Here is a 6,176-nt window from a genome sequence, read left to right on the forward strand (position 1 = left end):
TGTTTTTACTCCAGACAAAACAGCAAAAATGTTTGGTTAAATTGCAACAAATGGCTACATAATGTGAATTTTGTGGGGAAAAAGGGGAATCTTGACTTGAATTTGCTCCATTAATGAAGTGATGTGATCCCTCCTGAAGTTCACTACACCCCGTCTCAATATTGAGGCAATATATGATTCAATAAGAGGGAAGACATGCAGTGCTTGTGCAGCTTTCTGTATACTAAAGGCAGGGGAAGGCAGGGGTGGGAATATTGGGCTGGTTTTCAGCAGACTGGATTAATAGCAGCAGCACTGAGACTTGTTTAAATGTTGCTGACATCAATCCTCAATTTGAACTAAATATTTTGTGTTTGTTTTTTTTGCAGACATAATTTTTCCTGCGCTTTACTACTTATTTCCTCCTCTGACATTTTCCTGAAGCAAGGAACTATATTATGTCAAAGATACATGACATTTTGTATCAACATCAGATAGCCTGTGTCACTTTTGGCCATGGGGAGTAGCAACAGCAGTGGTTCATGTAGGCGAGCTAGTGCGCACTATCTACAATCATATTGCATTTTTATCAATTAGTTTTTGCGCTGATAGGCTCAGATTGTTAATTGAAGTGTCTGACAGCACTGACCACCACACTCCATTGACCAAAACCAGTAAATTACCTTGCTAATTGCAGCTATTTCTTTCCTTTCCTATGGGTGGTGCAGGTTGGTAAGTTTAAACCTGATCAGATTGATCGCACAGCTCCCTCTTGTGGGGATCTGTAGCCTCAACAATTTAGCATTTGAGCAAATGAATGACTACATGAAGTTTACCTGAGGAGGTCTCTACCACAGCGCTCGGTTTACTCTCACAGTCATCTGTGACGGACAGCACAGTAACGTTGTAGCTCTGTCCACATGGTAGATTGCTTATGGTGCAGGTAGTGCCGCTGGAGTTACAGTAGAGTCTCGCCCCGGTGTTGCTCACTGCCGCCACGTGGAAGTACTGGGCATCGGGATTGGATGACCAGGACACGACCATGGCACCTTCAGCACACTGTGCATCAATGGCCACATTGTGGGGTGGACAGGGGACTGAGGGGAGAGAGAGAGGACAGGAGCAAAGAGGAAGGGTAACAGAGTATAATATTGTCAAACTACCCAGGACATTTGTAAGTTGTGGAGCATTGAGGTTACCATCAAAACAAGAAGTTTAAATGCAAATTTGCATTTGAGAAAAGTACATCTGGAACCAGCAGGTCCACCAAGCTCACTATAACAATGAACTACTGTCATAGGAAGTCATGTCCCTTGTTTATAGTACCTGTCTGCATGTAGGTCTTGTCACTCTCCAAACTGGAGCAGGACTCATCCTGGCCGAACACGCTTATATTGTAGGTCTGTCCACACTGCAGGTCGCTCAGATCACAGTGGGTCATGGTGTTGTTGCATTCAGCCCGGTGGCTTCCATCTGTGGTAACACCCACTGCAAGATAGTAAAGCGCTCCGCTGGCTCGCTCCCACGTCACTGCAGCAGAGTTTGAGCGACACTGTAGGGAAGCCTTGACGTTGGTCGACCTGCAAGGCACTGGGAGAGAGAAAGGGGACAGACAAGCAGTGAGATGAGACAAGGTCAGGGACTTTTATTTCATATCTTTTTTAGCAGGGTTTACATATTCTATCTGTCAAAACCCTTTCTTCCCTTGGCTTAGGCTCTAAAATAGGTAGAATGAGTTGAATTTTCCAAAAAAACAATGTACAGAAATATAATCCATATCAATCATCACTTATGACCCACTAGAAGTGTGTGGCGATGTCTGTATCTGCAGAGACGCTACCGCCACCCTGGGCAGTGTGTCTGTGGCCCCCAGCCATTGACAGCACTCAGGTGCTAGATCAAAAGCATACATGCTACGAAAATGGTGGACACAGCGCCGAAAAAATGCAAATATAGCAATATATTTGATGTTTAGCTTTAAGACAGATGATAAAATAAAAGACCTGAAAAAAATCTGAATCTGGATACTAATTTAGAACAGATCCACAATGGGACTGGTGATGGGATCCTAACCATTTAGACTACCCTTTTCAGATGTTTTGCTGTTTATTAGACTAACTTTTTGTGTCAATACAGAAGACATACTATTATTTGGAAATGAAGCAATATTGTCTCAGAAAGTTCCTTATTATTATTATTATTATTATTATTATTTAACCAACAATGTCAGACAACAAAAAATAACTCAAACCACTCAACTCATGGAAAAGGTCACTTGTCAAACTGAAAAATGTTACTATTAACACTAACCTGACTGTAGGTTGAGGTAGGCATGGCTGTTATCACACCGTCCATCCTGAGCTGTCACTGTCAGGTTGTAGAGCTGGCCACAATGCATGTTGGGTAGCTGGCAACTGGTTGCGGTGCTGTTACACTCAGTCCGGTGACCGTCGGGTCCAAAAGCTTGCACCATGTAGGAGGACACACCTTCTCCTTCCTCCCACGACACAACGCCTGTGTCATCACCGCACACCATCTCTGCTGTTACTTTCAATGGCATGCACGGCACTGCAGACAGACAGACAGACAGGAGTGAAGACAGGGATAAATAAAGGTGTAATATAACATGCAGTATGACTCTAACATGAGCTTGACTCTACCTGAGTAGAGCTCCACAGCAGAGCTTCCAGCGCTGCTGCACGTCGTCTCGCCTAAAGCACTAACAGTGATGGAGTAGTTGAGGCCGCACAGCAGGTCGTCGAACAGGCATGTTGTCTCGCTGCTGTTGCATGTTGAGGCGTAGCCGCCGTTGCCCTGGGCAACTGTGGTATAGGAAGATGCCCCTTTGCTGGGCTCCCAGGACACCGCCACACCACCAGACTCACACACCACCCGGGCCTCCACCTGCTGCGGTACACAGGGCACTGCACAGACACAGAGAGACACGTTAATCTTATATGATTCAAGATCAATATAGGTCCAATAATCATCCAAATCGTTGATAATTATTAGCAATATCAGCACTGCCACAGAAACCCAAATCACTTTCATGGAAATATTGTTTTCTTAAGTAGTTTGTAAAATCCCACAGACTCATGAAAGTAGTTAAGCTGTTTTTTTTCTATTACCAATGAATATATCCAATATATCACTTATATACAGTCCATATGTGCATGATCTTCCTCCCCTCAGCAACAGAAACATGCTGATATTTCCAAAATATTTCCAAATGTTACCAAAAAAACAGAGTTAGCCCAAATAAATGATCCCAATCTGTAACATAGATATCTACAGGTGAATTAAATCTCCGTCATCATCCTTACCTGCATGCAGCTGTGTTATAGCACCGCGGGAGACATTGCACACACTGTTGACAGCAATCACATTGATGTTGTAGGTGAAGCCACATTGGAGGTCTGGAAGTACGCAGGAGTGTAAGTCTGTCTCGCAGCCAGATTCGTGTTCTTCCACGCCAAAGGCTTGGACAATGTAGGAATCGGCCCCTCTGCTGGCCTGCCATCCCACACGGGCAGTGTTGGTAAAACAGTCCAGTACAGGCACAACATCTTCAGGAGGACAAGGCACTGGAGGAGGAAAGGGAAAGACAGACAAAAAAAAAAAAATCACAGGAGGTTTATATGCAAGGTCGGTTGCTTGTTGTGTGTTTAGTCAGATGCTGAAATTTTTGTAAATAATGTAACACAGGTTTTGGGGCGATATTGGGATGAGGTTCTTTGAGTGGTTGGTGTTGCTTTCATTCTTTGACTTTGAATAGTGTCTCCAAGCTAAAAAGCATTATTTGGTTGATCTCTTCTGGCTGAAATTTTCAAGACTGTTATGTCTCTGGATAGTCTAAAGTGTGCCATTGATATCCATCAAATAATATCAGGGTTTTATAATTTTTTGTTTGTTGGGGTTTCTTTCCATTTAACCTGACTTCCAACTGGACAACCACAAGTTACTTTGTTTTCTGTTGCAGTTTTTTTCTTTAGTATAAGTAAACCCTGATGCTAGAGTTTATAGAGGATATAATTTCTCCTTCATTTTTAGTTTTATTGATTCTTTTTGATCTGTCTTTTCCATTTGAATATTGACGATTTCTTGGGGGGAAATATGAAGACAAAATAGTAGCCTGTAGCTGTTTTGTACCTGTGACCACATATAGTGATATACAGTATATACTGAGTGGATATTATCACTGCAGCAAGATGAGAATTCGAGCCACTACAAATATTCTTGCCACACAACTCTAATTTAAATTTACTGGTGCTTTTTCTGTGAGAGCTCACCTGACTCCACCTTCAGCCTGGTGCTTGGAGGGCTGCTGCAAATATCATTTGTGGCCACAGTGAACACATCATAGGTCTGGCCACACTGCAGATCTCGGAGCTCGCAGTTGGTGAAGCTAGAAGTGCAGGTGGAAACATTGCCGCTAGAGGATCGGGCCATTGCCGTGTAGTTCACGGCACCATTGGCGGGGGCCCAGTCCAAGAGGGCCGAGTTGGTGAAACAGTCCAGCACCACTGAGCCAATGTCAGGCGTGCAGGGAACTGAGAGAGAGAAAGAACACGTTCAGAGCGATAAGTCAGTGACACATTCACATGTAAATATCATGAAATCCAAAGGAGAGTTATTCAGTTGTCCTACCTGAGTTGAAGTTTGTAGCTGGGCTGGGTAAACTTGAGCAAATATCATCGTGCGCGATCACCTGGACGGAGTAGGACTGGCCGCAGGTCAGGTCAGTCAAGGTGCACATTAGGCTTGTAGTCTCACAGGAGACGGTGCTGCCCTGTGTGGTCACGGTGTAGGACAGAGCGCCCTCGCTGGCGCTCCAGGACACGACCGCCTGATTGCTAAAGCAATCCACCTTCAGAACCACATCAGTAGGAACACAAGGCACTGGGGAAAGGCATGGGGAGGAGAGTTTAGGTTTAATTGTCTTGGAATCACAACAACTCTCTACACAAGCTTCAGAAATATCAAGCCCTCATTTTGCAGGTGTCTGATTCAATATATCAAATGTTAAACCAGGGTTAAACACTGGCTCAAAAATTGACCTCTTCTTGTTTGGGATGTTTAGGAAGACAAAGATTAGATGACTGGTTGAGAGTAAATTAGTTTGAACTATTTTTAGTGATACATTAAAGCCACCTAAACTCTTGACTGTTTTACTATTTACACACTTTCTTTTTGCAGAATAAAAAATGCCTGAATTGTGGGAAATGCCTCACCTGACTGCAGCGAGTCGGCCTCACTGGGGTCAGAGTCGCACTTGTCGTTCGAGGCGACGACAGTCACCGTGTAGTTCTGTCCGCAGCGGACATTGGGCATACCGCACTGCTCGTTGTCAGACCAGCAGCTTTGTGATTGGCCGTCTTCCTGCGTCACTGTGGCGGTGTAGAAGTCCGCCCCAGCCGAGGAGGTCCACGACACCACAGCAATGTTAGAGAGGCAGTTCATGAAGCTTGAGACGTTGGTGGGCGGACACGGCACTGAGGGAAGGAGGGAGGATAGACAGGATGACAATGGGAGCACAGTACAAGGAGTGTATGCAGTAAAGACTGACATCAGACTTGCTTTCCCATGTTTCACCCCAGAGGTTAGATATAATAACTGTATTACAATAATTAAATAATTCTCATCAACAACAATTTCTCAGTAAAACAGCTTCCAAATGTAAGTGGTACTAAAGTCTAAAAGGACAAGCTTTACAGAAAACAATAAATAATTATTTAATAGAATTTAAGGAGACAAGAACAACATTTTTCATAAAATAATCATACAGTTACAAATTCTAGACTTTTTAGAAAACTTTTAAATTAGGAATGTAAACCCTGTATATACCCTTTTTTTTTATTTTAGCACAGAATTTACACGTTATATAAGAACATAATATGTCTAATTCCCCCTTTGGCTTTGGGTCATGAGAGGAGTAATGATCAGAAAAACAGAACACTTGAAAGTTATAATTAAAACCAGTGGTTTAGGGAACATGAAAAGGAATCTACCTGACTCAAGCTTTGACGGCTGACTGGGGAGGCTGGTGCACACAGAGTCTACCGATTGAACAGACAGATTGTACTCCTCTCCGCACTGGAATTCAGAAATGAAGCTCCAGGTATCGTTGGTGCTGACCTGCACTTTGTGGCCACTGCTGCTCTCTGCCGTCACAATGTAAAACTCAGCAGTTTCACTGG

The sequence above is a fragment of the Pempheris klunzingeri genome, chromosome 6 (genome assembly GCF_042242105.1).
Source record: "Pempheris klunzingeri isolate RE-2024b chromosome 6, fPemKlu1.hap1, whole genome shotgun sequence".
NCBI lineage: Eukaryota > Metazoa > Chordata > Actinopteri > Acropomatiformes > Pempheridae > Pempheris > Pempheris klunzingeri.